This window comes from Helicoverpa zea, chromosome 1, assembly GCF_022581195.2.
Source record: "Helicoverpa zea isolate HzStark_Cry1AcR chromosome 1, ilHelZeax1.1, whole genome shotgun sequence".
Lineage (NCBI taxonomy): Eukaryota > Metazoa > Arthropoda > Insecta > Lepidoptera > Noctuidae > Helicoverpa > Helicoverpa zea.
Window position 1 is genome coordinate 15,378,971 of NC_061452.1, and position 13,932 is coordinate 15,392,902.

A 13,932-nucleotide genomic window follows, 5' to 3' on the forward strand; every position below is an offset into this window, starting at 1 on the left:
AAACGTGTCACCTCCATTCCAGTTTATAATATAACTAGCGACCCGCTGCGGCTTTGCACGGGATAACAGTATTTCCCCATTACTTAATGTATGTTACTATATATATAAACTTTTTTCTTTAATCACTCTATGTATTAAAAAACCCCCATGAAAATCGGTTGCGTAGTTTTGAAGATTTAAGCGTACAAAGGAACAACGGGACATAAGGACAAAAAAAAAACTACTTTGTTTTATACTATGTAGTGACTACACAGACACCCAGAATACATAGTGTTCTAGCAAATAACGCTAGTTGTTCAATACTTACATTAGTTAGCTCAGTGGACTGGAATTATTACAAGTGATGACTTGTATCAGCGATCTCAGCGAGACCTCTTCGGAACACTCCATTAAATGCTAGTATCCGATAGCAAATGAACCTGCAGTAATATGTATAAAACCCTTTGCTAAGCCAATTATATGGACCTGGATACTCGATACGTCTGGCGGGGCTCGTCTGCCAATAATCGATTGAGATGTAAGCCAGAAACAGGACACACTAATACAATATAGCTCGGGGATATCTCTGAGGTTTCAACATCTCGATATAAACCTATTCACTTCTAGGCATCAATATTGTTTCTCTGTTAAGCCCAGCCATAATAATAATTCAAGGATAATCAGGGTAGCAAACGAGAAAATAACTAAGTATGTTTTGAATGTTGCCAGTCTGTAATTCTATCGTAACTTTTTTACTCGTTTTCTAATAATTATCGAGTTTGTATCGGCATAAGGTAAGCACGAGTGCGTCGAGGCACCGCGCTACAGAGCCCGGCGCTGGCGGCGCCAGCAACCCAAGATAATCACTGCTGCGCTAATTTGTACCATTGCACACGGTCAAACGCTGAACTGAGCAAATTAATCACGTTCATTGACCACACATGATTCCCCGCTATAACTCGAATCACGTAAATGCTTACATACCTACACATAATTCGTAACTGCGTGTCCCGTCAATCATCCCTCATCGATCGTGAATGCTCCCCATTGCTGAAATTCCTCGAACTGCAGAATATGTTCATGTGGGTTACCTCAGTATTTATATGTCACTACTTATTTACATAACAATGTACCGACAACTACAACATAATTAAATTTTCTTTGTGATCACGTTGGTGCGCGGTGACTTTATGTCACAGCCTTATTCCTCTGGCTTGTATCGGGAAACAATGGTTTATCTCACAGAGAGTTACATCAAAACAGAGACCTGTCTTTACATCACAAACGCTACAACGATTCTGGATTTACTTTGTATTGATCATTATGATTATTAATATATTCTGGAATTTGTAAATGTAGTCCAAATGTTGTGTTTCCTCACATCAAAGAGCCTGTGTATATATTTCATTTTGTCGTTTTCTCGTGTAACCGAAGTAAGCATTCGCTCTGTGAGCTTTATTTTTATTAATATTTCGTTGGCTTTTAGGAGAATAATGTCGGCCTTAAGGTAATTGTATGTGCGAGATTAATTATAGTTAGTAACCCCCCCACACCCTACTGCACCCCCTCACCGCAGCGGGCGTCCCCCGCCGTCGCCTGCGAGCACTTTATGAGCCGTCCTTTTTGTGTACTACGCAGTTATTCTTAGAATAAAAAAATCTAAAAAATACCTTTAAAATATGAATAGTCGCGCGTTGCAGTGTAGTTACACATCTGCATGGAGCGGGTCTCCGCAGTGATTTCGGTTCACGTCTCAAGTTGGATGTGATCTAAAAGTATTTTCCTTCGCACGAGAGAAAATCGTTTTCTAGCGAAATTTCACAATATCAACGAGGAAAACATATTCCTTTCAGAAGGCCCATGCCGAAAAGCTTCGGATTTTTGAGACGAAACACATTCGCGCACTGACAACCTCATCCGGTGACTATAATCCCACAGAGCCTGTAGAATTCCCACCGTCGAAACCTGTCAAGCAGGTGACATGTGTCTATAGTTCGGCCATTCAGAGAATGCGTTCCTGACACGTCGCGATTGAACTGACGACGTAACTTTGCAATGGCGTTGCAGTTACGATAAAAATATTTTTGCTGGTTGTTTACCGTTTTAACAATTGAGGAGCATTAAAACAACATTATTATATCAATAATCAATGAATGTTATAATTTTGTGCCAAACTGAGTGTCAAATAACTTGGTAAACAATATTTTTCTAAATCTATACTGCGCTATTACAAGGTTATGTCAGCGGTTTATATTTTGTAGTGCTGTGCTAAAAATAACAGGCAAGTATCGTAATCTGTTCTTATACAGTTATAATATAAAATAATACGTTTTGATTTTCTTTTTAAGAATTGGAAAATAATGGACTATAAGACTTAATTATAACGTTTATGAAATATAAAAATAAAACTATGACCAAACCGCATTTTTATACTTAGATTAAAAATGGTAACCCCAAATGGCGTTATGGGCCGCCATTTTGTGACGCTAAAACAGTCGTCCGTTGTCGTTTCGTGCGCATAGACCACGTTTTTCAAGTGTTTTCGATCTGTTTTTATTTGATTACCCGGCTTTTGTTAGACCGAGATATCAGGATTGATTCTGTTATTGATAATAATATAATTATACATGTAGGCGAAGATGATGATGAAGACACCACCTCCTCAAGCAAATCGGAGTCTGATTAATATTCTGTTCGCACATTCAATTCAATGTACTTGTAACAAAGAATAAATAAAACAATTTTATTATATGAATATTACCTTTTTTTGGTTTCCACTTAAATAACTAAAATATAAAACAAATGATTCCGCCAATTTAAAACGAAAATAATCTTAAAATAATGCGGCGGTTCATTTTGAAGGAACGGTAACGAACTCAGTGTTATGTTGTGCCCATCACTAGTCGTGACTAACTGATAGGTGTCAGGAACGCATTCTCTGAACGGCCGAAGTATAGTCACTTCTCATATACCTACAGTGAACACTCAAAATATTATGTACTAGCTTTCGCCTGCAGTTTCACCCGCGTCCCGTAGCCGGATGGTGACAAAAACTATCCTAAAACCTTCTCCCGGGTCTAAGTTACCTCCCTTCTAATTTTCAGCCAAATCGATCGAGCCGTTTTCATGTTATGCCATGACAACGGATAGCGGGGTTCATTTTTATATATATAGATAGATTTTTAATAATGCCTAAATAATAATACATTCTTGATTCAAACTTCTGGGTCCAAATATAAAACTCACAAATCACCAAGTACTTGGTGATTTCTAATCATACCTATACAATTCGACTTTACGCGATTGTACAAGCCCGAGGCATCTTCTCATAGCCAACATATTTCCGACCTTACGTCCTGTACGTTAAAAGCGATATTATCTAACTGGTCATGATCTAGGTTCACCATCAAATATCGGTGCTTTTCCAGACTTCAAAGACAGTGCTGCTCCAGTTGTATATCTTTGATCTGAGTCGGTGCAGTTCATTACGGGCGTTACTTACACAAACACACAAAAAGAAAACCTTGATTAACTCTTCGATAGTCTCTCACGAGCTCCCGAATTGGCGCCATGAGGGACTTTGTATCGGGAGATGCGAGACTTTCACGGATAACTCACTATTTTACGTTTTTATAGAGAAGATAATATTTCACAATATGAATGATTAGGATCTGTATCAACAAAGTCGCGTATGTAGGTACCAATATAAAAACGTAGGAATAATAGCTCTTCAAACTGGGTAAACTGGTAACAGTTTCAACTTGCTACATCATAATTTATTGCATGTGTATTGATTAGGTAAATAATTCGGAGCAAGTGTACACGTAGTGGAATATGTGTGCATGATATGACCACATTGTGCGCACACGGCGGCGCGGAACTAATCCGAGGCGGCCAGTCCTGACTCATGATAGATCGCGCGTCGCGCGTTGGACGCACACGTCGCACGACGCGCTGCTCCGACGGCGACGCGCGATTTATGACAGAGTCGGATGTGCCGATGCATCGGACCTTTTATGCAAACGCGCTGATTGATTGACAACTAAAACTTATGATGATTATCTACCCATTTACACTCTATTAGGTGTTTATTTTAAAATATTTACGGATATTAATCTATGTCCAATTAGATTTCGTTAGTTCCATGATCCAGTTATTTGTATTGCTATCATACTTTTTAATTAGTACGTCACAATATATATTACACATATATGCATTAACAACAAAGAGCTTCAGCCAGTCAAGTAGCGTTCGCAAGTTGCAAGCTATCGCAGGTACTAGCGGAGTAGCTGACTCGTCACGCATGCTGTGCACGATCTCAATCTGACGATGAATTAGACGGCGCGAGCACGCCGCGCGACACGAGCGCATCGCGCGACACGCACTCATACACACTCATTCGATAAATTATACTTCTACTTCCTCCATCAGTAGACGTCTCACTTCATTTTCCATTTAATTGGATTGCTACCCTATTAATAAATGCTTCACTGGACATGGTCCGGTAATATATTGTAACCTAGATTGTGTCCGCCCAATCGCGCTTAGTCGGAGTACTGAAGTAATCTTCGCTTGACTGTAATTAGTTTCACGCTATGGTAAGTTCTAAAGGTGGCCATGTTGATTATACTTCCAATTTCACGGGTGACGCTCACTGGCGCCCAACGTGGGACTCACGGCGTGACGACCTCAACTATTTCATTTGTGTTAATAGAACTTTCGCTCATTGAATCAGGACTGAATACGTGACATTAAAATGAAGAACTTTACGAAATGCTATCTGTGTAGTTTACCAACATAGATGGCAGGCATGAGAGGCCTAGTGTCGGTGGTCCGAGCTGATCCTCTTGCTGAGTGTAGGGCAATGCTCGTGTCGCTCACAATAATGTACGCGGCGTGTCTACGTCGTTGTCGAATTGCTTTGCGCGCGGAGACGATATTAAACAACGCCGACTCTTCCTTGATGACCCATATAAGCTGATCAATTTTACATTTCATTACGTTACCAGTGCACGTGAAATAACATGTACACCCATGCAGATTGCAAATAATGTACCACATATTAGTTGTACTAATTATAGTAGGTATATTGTTTTATTCCTGAATGCATTTGTAAGTCATGCAAAAAGGGAGCCATAAATAATTATAATACTGTGTGTTGTGTGGGCTTTAAGTTGGGCTCACCGCTCGCTGTGCGTATATCGGATGTCGCGGCGGGAGCTGATGAAATTGCAGTAAGCCACGGAGGAGAAACGCCTGCGCCCGCTACGCTCTGCTACGTGTTACGAGCTGGTACATGCTGTGCTACGTGCTGCTTCGAGCTGCCACACGCTAGTCGAGTCTGTCTACGGCCACTCTGGCATATACCGGCAGTTTGGATTCAAACTGCTTTAGTTCATAGTTTCAAGTCATACAACTTTAGGCAGAAGCCACAATGCACTAGACACAAGATTAGAGCATTGTGTTGGTGTAGCTGTCGACGACGGTTCAGCCGAGCGGCCGCACTCGCTGCCGACTGCAGACCAATAAGAGAAATAAGACAACACACTCGGATGCAATGCTAATTGTGGATATATGTACACGTTGTGTGAGGCGCTTGTGTCACGTCTGCGTTTCTTTACAAAACACAGTGTTGCCCTCGAGGTTTGACTCCGCGATGCAGAAGGTGACCTATTTTTAATGAATTCGAATATTTGAAAATGGACGTAGTAAAGTTCTACATTTAGGTCAAGATAGGGCTGTGCAGGTACATATTGCACTCTTAACTTCTCAAAGTAGCCAAAGTCAAATAGTTACATACATACTATACAATATTTACCTACCTATTTACCTTTATTTAGTCACCCTACGCTGTGCTGGCGGCGCGTCAGTGAGGCTCACACCTCGTGCACATGTCGTCGTAAGCAACTAGTGTGCTGTACAGAAGCGACCCGTATATAAATAAAATGAGCCACGGATGTACCTAGTTTAGGAATATATATCCGCGCGCCCCGCTTGCTCAAAGGCTTCTCTGGGAATTCATATGACAATGTTGTAACTACTATATAGTACTATACAGTACATATAGTACTACTGAGTAAATTATGTCGTGAACCAGTACTTTCGTGACATCAGCAGCAAGTGAGCGCAGTACAGGCACAGCACATTAACCACCAATTTGCTGAAGATTATCGATACACAATTTCTTCATTTATTCGTTAAAAGCTTCCAGCCGGCATATTATTTATTTATTTATTCCTTTATTTCAGGCAACTAGGGCCTATAAAAATACAAATACACATATATCGTACATTACAATACTTATAAACTAATACATAAAAATTCACCATATCAATATATACAGTCATGGTCAACTAATTAAAGACACCCCCCGACTCGAAGTGAAATAAATAGTTATGGTACTGACATGAGCTAAAGCACGGCATAAAATGTAATGTTATTATTATTAAAACAAACCTTACATTATGTTCTTTAAATTGAGGACAAAAAATATTTACTTTCTTTAATATTTTAGACATAACGCTCTATGGGAACTGAACACTAACTTTTGTAGCGGATACTTGGCTGGTCAGCTAATTAAAGACAGTAAAAGCTAAGTTAAGGAAAAAAAACGACAGATAAAAATAGTCGCCATACTTTTTTTTTTAAGTGAGTAAAATATTTATGAGAACTCAAATTAGGTAATAATTTAGGTTTCCTTACTTAAAATTTTTCATTTTAGTCCAATCAATACGACTAAAACAAATATTTTGGTAAGTAAAATGTTTCAGGCTTTTTTGAATAAAGTTTTATCATGCGGATTCATTCATACCACTTGAACTGTAATAAGGACATGGTAATAAATTTATTATTAAAGATGCCTTGTTAATGGCACTAAAAAAGTAAAGGTTTGAGAACAACTGAAATCCGACGCCAAGGAAAACTTGTCCGCAAACAGACTTTACTGTGGTGTTATAATAAAATAGTGAATCATTTACATGATTCGGTACTGGTTTTTTTGGAAGCCTTCTGATGCTAAAAGGACAACAAACGTGTCTGCAGAACTTTTAGACTACAACCGGATCGGGAAAAGCTGTAGGGCATGAGCATATGAAGATCTTACTTTTGGGAAAGCACCGCGTATCCATACAGTAGTTGGCGTTTTCTATCAAAGGTGAAAGTTGCTCTGAACAAGTATTAAAAAAATATTTTTTTATCTGATAAAACAAAGCAATTTGATAAATTCTAAAAAAAATGATTTTAGTCACCTCCAAAACATGCGATGGAACCAAAGTACACCAAGAAAGTTCTCAAACGTAGGAGGCGAAAATGTTATAGTGTTTGGCTGCTCGCCACTGTTTGTGTAAGACCTTTCAGAGAGGTATTATTAAAAATAGGCAAATTCAAGTACTATAATAGTTCAGAAATAAGCATATTGTTATAAGCTAAGCATAATTTACCTGTCATTAGGACTTTCCAAATTAGAAAAGTTCTGAAAAACACTGCAAGAGTAGTAAAAATGATTCTTTGATCGGGCAACTTATGACGTTTTGGTTTGACCTATTGCAAATCCAATGAAACTAAAACTGGTAATAGGCGCAAAATACCATGGCAATAAGTCGTACATGGAACATCGATCAATTTTACACAGAATTTAATTAAACATGGAAGAAAATTCCCTTAGCGACTTCTACAAAACTGACCGCTTGCTCGTTCAGGGATGTTGTACTGTTATTGAGGTAAAAGGAAATAAACCAAATATTAATACTTATTGGAATGTTTAATTATAGAGTAGGGAATGTAGTTGTAGAAAGGTAACTCCAATAATATTAATAATTTGTATTTCTTCCTCTGAGCAAATGGAGTGTCTTTAATTAGATGGCCAGGCTTCGTTATGGATCATACCGCCCGGGATTCGGATAAAGCGAAAAAAAACTAGGGGCGGGGGATTATTAAATATAGTCATTAGTTTTAACATTTCACAATGCCTTCTTAAATATTTTAAAATAGAAAAGAAAGTTCCCACGGCAGTGTAAAAAAAGAAATACAGATGAAATGCCCCGGTAAGTTAAGATTCCAACAGTGTCTTTAATTACGTGTCCATGACTATACAATACTATATCTATAAAAACTTAAACATACTATAAATACATAACAAATATTCTTAAAACTAATGCACACGATGTGTCGGCGTCGTGTTACGCTGACTGGTGTCACGTAGCCGGCCACGAAACCGGCGGTACAGAACACCCTTCGGCCAAAAGTCTTCCTTGAGGACCTTCTCGAGACCTTGTGTCGGAAAACGCACCACGAACGAGTTAAAATTTGTGTTGTGACGCGGTTCCAACCTCACGACCCTCAAGGTCCAGCTGGTCTTCACGCGCAGATATTCCACGACCTCCTCAACCTTCGTGGAATGGTGCAGCCTGGACACGTACAGCTGCGTCGTCGGAATAGCTGGACGTAGCAGCATATTGGGCCCCGCCAGCGCAGTACCGCACTGATTCCGACAAGGAGGTTTCTTTTTCTTCCTCTTCTCGACCTTGACGAAACCATCCTTGTCGCACGTGTCGACCTTGGGACCCTGCCTTCTCAAAACCTGGTTTGGTTTCGATCGGCTCTTCTTACCCCCTTTTGTGGTTTCCGCTATTTTAACCTGCGAGTTTTGTGGCTCAACAGGCTTCTTAGCGGCTACAATTGCTGCGTAGGCTCGTTTGGGGGTTGACGAACCTACACGAGTCATCGTCTCTACCGATGTCGAGGCAGGGACGGCGGCGGCACACGTTGCAACGCATGCATTCTCGGCAGTAGGTGACGCATTCGAGCCCGCCGACTCGAAATTGCATTGCGCAATGCTACTAATTCTGCCCGTAGATCACTGATGGTGTTGTTGGACACCTCCAGCTGATGCTGCATCTCGGCCTGGCTTTGCTTCAGGAGTGTAATGTCCTTCAGCAGCCTGGTGACATCTACGTGGTCGAACGTGACGGGAGGAAGCTTGTGCAGGTCCTTCGCCACGAAATCGGGCACGTCGTCCGGGTCGGTCTCCTTCAACAGCGTGACGATGTCTTGGAGACTCTTCTCTGTGCCATCCCTTCGACGAGACGGCATCTGGCTAACTTTACCAAGCGTCGTGAAAAGCAGCAATTTAGCACTGCTAATTTCATCTTCCTTGAACAAGGTCTTGCAGATCTGCAAGATGCTAACCTATTATGCATCTTCAACAAATATGATGCTAAAATATTATGTATCTTCAACAAATATCATTGATGTAGGTACATAAAAATAATTACAAAAACTTAAAAAAATATACAATGAAACCTTCCTCGAGAATCATACTATCGAGTGACGAAAACCGATGTAATCTTGAAAATTGGTGTAGTAATTATGCTTCAGTGTTTCGTTCTCGAGATTAGATTAAAACACATGTAGTCACACACACAATGTCGCCACTATGCACTCAGTTTAAAGAAAAAAATAATAAAAAAATAAAATATTGTGGGTAGACTGCACTTCCCTATAGAATATTCCGTTCGGTTCGTCATTCACATTTCAGTGCTCCGCCACTTTGCATTATTAATCGTGTCAGTGTTATTTTTATCGGCAGTTTTAGGTTTTTTGTGTTCAAAATGCCGAAAAGAAAGCGTGGTGATCCAATTATAAAGCTTATATCGAAAGATTGTTTTATGTCAACAATTGATCTTAAAGACGCATATTTTTTAATAAAAATTCACGACAATTCTAAAAAGTATTTAAGGTTTCAATGGAAAGACAACTTATACGAATTCAATGTTTTACCGTTTGGTCTCAATACTGCGCCGTATGTTTTTACTAAAATTATGAAACCAGTTGTCAAATTACTGCGTTGTGCTGGTTATTTGTCAACAATATATTTAGACGATCTATGTCTTATATCACATTCGTATAACGATTGTTATGATAATGTGACTACTACAAAACAATTACTTTGTTCTTTGGGCTTTATTATTAACGAATCAAAAAGTTGTATGATTCCAAGTAACGCCTGTAGATTTTTAGGATTTGTTATAAATTCAAACACAATGGAAATCTGTTTACCTCCTGAAAAACGTCAGAAGATAAAAAATGAATTACTATATAAGATTTAAAAACATCAAAAGATGTAAAATTAGAGATTTTGCTCGTTTAGTAGGTCTTTTAACATCTGCTTGTCCAGCCATTGAATATGGCTGGCTATATACGAAGGAGTTTGAGAGATGTAAATTTCTAAGTCTAGAAGGCGATAATAATTATGAGAAGTTCATGACTGTATCACCTTCTTTAGGTCCAGATTTCAATTGGTGGATAAATTCTATCGATAACTCCGTCTGTAAAATTAAATTTGATGAACATAAATTAGAAATTCAGTCTGACGCCTCAACTACGGGATGGGGTGTAGCCTGTGCGGGAGAAACGGCAAGCGGTAGTTGGAGCCAGGAAGAAAGAAATGAAAGGCGTGCAGTTTCCGCATTTAACCAAACTTACCAAAGAAATATGGCAATGGTGTGAGGCTCGTAATCTGTTCATTTCTGCTTTATATATCCCATCAGTTGAGAACAGCATTGCCGATGCTGAATCGCGACGAGTCCACCCCGACATTGAATGGGAACTAGCAGACAGTGCCTTTCAAAAAATTGTAGAATGCTTTGGTCAGCCTAATATAGATATGTTTGCCAGCCGTATAAATAAAAAATGCCCTAATTACGTGTCATGGCACAAAGACCCTGACGCATATAGCATTAACGCATTTTCTTTATGTTGGTCTAAATGGTATTTTTACGGTTTTCCCCCATTCTCAATCATTCTCAAAACATTGAGAAAGATCATTAGTGATAAAGCTAGAGGAATACTAGTCGTCCCTGCGTGGCCATCACAGCCGTGGTATCCCTTATTTAATAAGCTCCTAGAGAGCCAACCTTTGACATTTCATGCTTCTCAAGGATTGATAATTTCTCATTCCAGCAACCGTCAGATACACCAGCAGATTACCCTGGTTGCCGGAGTCTTGTGCGGGAATCTCTACTGAGAAGAAGTATTCCTCCTGCATCTGTTCACATCATGTTGGCATCACTATCGGAAAATTCCATCAAACAATATGACACTTGTTTGAAGAAATGGCATTTATTTTGTAAAGCCAACAATGTTAATATTTATGAGGCCTCTATCCCAAAAATTATTTATTTTTTTACTGAGCTTTTTCAATCCGGTGCTCAATATGGTACTCTGAACAGTTGCAGATCGGCTTTGTCTTTAATCATTGGTCATCAAATCAGTGAAGATGATCGGGTAAAGAGATTCTTCAAAGGGTTATTTAGACTTCGGCCACCCTTACCCAAATACGATTCGACCTGGGATACCTCATTAGTTATAGAAGCATTGGCTAGCTGGGTGCCTAACGATAATTTACCTTTAGATAAAATTACAAGGAAATTGATTACTATATTGGCACTTGTTACAGCTCACAGAGTTCAAACCCTATCAAAAATTAAAATCGAGAATATTAGTTATTCATCCAATGAAATTCATATTAAAATTCCTGATTTAATAAAAACATCCAGTGTTAAATCAAAACAGCCAATGCTTGTCCTACCATACTTTAGGGAAAGACCCGAAGTATGTCCTGCTAAGTTACTAATTGATTACTTACATGTAACTGAACAATTACGTCATAATCATACCTTTCTCTTTATTAGCACCAAAAAACCACATGGTAAAGTTGGTGCTCAAACATTAAGTAGGTGGATAAAGAGTACTTTAGAGACCTGTGGAATTGACGTTTCCATTTTTTCCGCTCATAGTACCAGGCATGCCAGTACTTCCCGAGCTCATTTTATGGGCGTCAATTTAGATTTAATAAGGAAAACTGCCGGATGGTCTGGCACATCTTCAACTTTTGGAAAATTTTATAATAGATCAGTTTCAAATGCTCCCAGAGAAACATTTGCTAGGAGTATCCTAATTGAGGATAATTCATAAATTATTCCCTATTTTTTGTTTGTATAATTAAATAATCTATCTTTAAAACGATATTAAGTTGCGATATGAATAAATCGTTGTTAATTGTGTACCTTTCATTGTTAATAAAAAGATTAGACAATGAATCGGTTTTTTGGTTCTTCCAATAAAATTATGGATTCACCTGTCTTCCTATCCATTTCACAATTTCTTCTTTCTCTCAATATCTACATGTGTTTTAATCTAATCTCGAGAACGAAACACTGAAGCATAATTAATGATTAAACGAACTTACCTGTGAGTGAAGTTCTATCATAATTATGTGAGGTGTTTCGTTCGAAGAGATTAGAGTCCCGCCCTCCCTAAATTTACCCTCAAAATTGTGAAATCGATAGCATATTGTCTTATCTCTGAACTAAATGACGAACCGAACGGAATATTCTATAGGGAAGTGCAGTCTACCCACAATATTTTATTTTTTTATTATTTTTTTCTTTAAACTGAGTGCATAGTGGCGACATTGTGTGTGTGACTACATGTGTTTTAATCTAATCTCTTCGAACGAAACACCTCACATAATTATGATAGAACTTCACTCACAGGTAAGTTCGTTTAATCATTAAGTATTTATTGATTTTATCGCGAACATACAGACACGGTTTGGGACTTTGTTTGATAATAATGTTAAATTACGTAAAAACAAGATAGGTACTGTAAAAATGAATAATTAGATAGCAAAGAAAAGGCAACCTGAAACTGCATTTAAGAAGCTGAATCGTGTTGTCCATCGGTTCTAGCACCGCGCCGGCGACCGGGCCTCACTGCTCCTCCTCCTCGAGCATGGCTGCTCCACAATATAATCTCGACGCAGGCTTCTTCTCAAACAGCGATGAAAATCAACGACATACACTTAGAAAAGTTACATTTGTACCTGCTGTACCTGCTGTACCTGCCGTACCTGCCGTACCTGCCGTACCTACCGTACCTGGCATCGAACCCGCGGGCTCGTGCTTTAACCATTACACCATCACACGTTCATGCCAATTTAATATTTCGCAATTAATATTATTCAGCAATATAATTAAATACTCCAATTTTACTGTACTAACTAAAACTGTCAGGAGCACGCACGATGCGGGGTATTACTCTCTGTTTGTGTAAAGCAAATAAAATCCCACCAAAAACATTAAATGTAAAAAAAAGCCAAGCCTCTACGCAATTCTTCCACCGTAAAAAGTTTTGAGATCGCATAGAAGCCAAGTCCTGTTCAATTTTATTTGTAATAATAAATCAATATTTTGTAACTATATCAATAGTTTTGTTCACATTACAATAATATTGACTTAATTGGCCATGAGCACAATAAACTACAAATATAATACAGCATATCTTGGAGAGGTGAAAGTCAAACATTTTAATATAACAGAATTAAATACTTTTAGTTTATTCAATTGTTACTAAATGACCGACAGTCAGTATCATCCAACATCAATGAATAACTGCACATGTACTATGGCGCATGTTTAGTCCATGGTGATCCCAAATTCCAATCAGTCCATAATCAGTCCAATCGTAAAAGCATGTCCGTATATAATTTATCAATTAAACGGAATTTACACATAATTACAAGGGGCGACTTTTAACTTGTGCTCATGGCCAAGACAATATTATTGTAATGTGAACAAAACTATTGATATAGTTACAAAATAGGATACTGAGCGCGGGCGGCTCATTGCTGTTGCTGATCGCTTTGTAATGCGTGCTCACAGAACCACTCAAGCGATTCACTCCTTTGTTCACTTATTTAATACAATAATGTATGATTTATTTTAATTTAATTTGCGAGTTAACATGTTTCTGATGTTTCATATACTATTTGATGTTTGAGATGAACATTACGGTTGCTGCAGAATTATCTATATACAGTTTAATGGCGTATTGTGCGAGTTCAGCCCGGCCAGCTGTTGCTGATCCAACAGTAGCGAGTTTGTCAGCATTTTT

General features: G+C 38.6%; 1 pseudogene; it reads right to left on the reverse strand.

Annotated features, from left to right (window-relative positions):
- Nucleotides 1-8,152: 8,152 nt before the first annotated feature.
- On the reverse strand, nt 8,153-11,023 carry LOC124629664 (annotated as a pseudogene).
- Nucleotides 11,024-13,932: the final 2,909 nt, after the last annotated feature.